Here is a 1585-nt window from a genome sequence, read left to right on the forward strand (position 1 = left end):
CTACTCAGGAGGCTGAGGCAAGAGGATCACTTGAGCACAGGAGGTTGAGGCTGCAGTGAGTCATGAACATGCCAACCTGGGTGATAGAACCAGATGCTGACACTCCCCCCCCCAAAAAAACACTTATTAACACTGAGCTGGGTAGGTGCCTATATTCACTTGTCTCTTGTACTTCCAGTGAATTGAAAGTTAGATCCAGAGGCTTAATTAGATTCAGGTTTAATGTTTCAAGAATGTGTACTTATTATTAAATCTCATCTGGAGGCACATATGTCTAGCTGACATCTTAGCTACTTAGAAGGCTGAGGTGGGAAAATCACTTGAGCCCAGGAGTCCAGGTCCAGCCTGGGTAACATAGTGGGACCCTTTCCCTAGAAAAAGAAAAAAAGAGGCCGGGCTTGGTGGCTCAGCCTGTAATACCAGCACTTTGGGAAGCCGAGGTGAGTGGACTGTCTGAGCCCGTGGGTTTGAGACCAGTCTGGGCAACTTGGCGAGACCTCATCTCTACAATAAGTTAAAAAAAAAAAAATTAGCCGGGCTCGGTGGCTCAGCCTGTAATCCCGCGCCTTTGGGAGGCTGAGGTGAGTGGGTTGCCTGAGCCCGCGGTTTCGAGACCCGCCTGGGCACCGAGACCTCATCTCTACAATAAATCAAAAATCAGCCGGGCGTGGTAGTGCATGCCTGTAGTTCCGGCTACTTGGAAGGCTGAGGCAGAAGGATCGCCGGAGCCCAGCAGGTCGAGGCTGCGGTGGCCGGGAGCGGGGTGACAGAGTGAGACTCCAACTCAAAAAACAAAACAACAAAAAAAAACCAGACCAATTAGCAATGCGTTAGTTCTCTAGAATCAACGGGATTTAATATTTAAATAGCTGAACTCAATCTATTTGTTGGAAACAAATTACAAGCAGACTGGAAGCACCTAGGGGCGAAGGACCATCTTACATATCCTTGTATCTTTCATGTTGGCCAGCATATAGCAGGAATTACAGAATATGCAGGCCTGATCATTATATAGGCTTCACAAATGTCTGGTGAAAACCAAAGTATGAGAGATTTAAAAATTTAGCTTGTTATTTCAAATCTAGACTCTGAGTTGTGACTGGACATTAGTCCTACTAACGCAGTAGTTACTAAGGTAGTAGTTCCAGGCCAGGTGTGGGGGCTCACACCTGCAATCTCAGTGGTATGGGAGGCCCAGGTGGGAGGATCACTTGATGCTAGGAGTTTGAGACCAGCCTAGGCAACACAACGAGACACTGTGTTTAAAAAAAAAAAAACACTTCCTTCTAGTATAAGTCAAGAGGGTGTTCACTCCCAAGATGCCAACTCTTCTGTTGCAATACAAGAAAGACTTGGAAACCTTTCTTTGTACTATTTATTGGAATAGATGTATATGTAATCTAAGAAGAAGTAGAAATCTTGTTGTAAAAAAAATTTAAACACTCGCTCAGTTTAGCAACTGGGATTACAGGCATGAGCCACCACACCCAGCCCAAATGAGTCTCTTTTTGATATGCTAGAATGTGGCATTTAGCCGAGCGCGGTGGCTCAGCCTGTAATCCCGCGCTTTGGGAGGCTGAGGTGA

This window comes from Carlito syrichta, unplaced genomic scaffold (genome assembly GCF_000164805.1).
Source record: "Carlito syrichta isolate Samal-C Ts95f unplaced genomic scaffold, Tarsius_syrichta-2.0.1 Scaffold315614, whole genome shotgun sequence".
Taxonomy (NCBI): domain Eukaryota; kingdom Metazoa; phylum Chordata; class Mammalia; order Primates; family Tarsiidae; genus Carlito; species Carlito syrichta.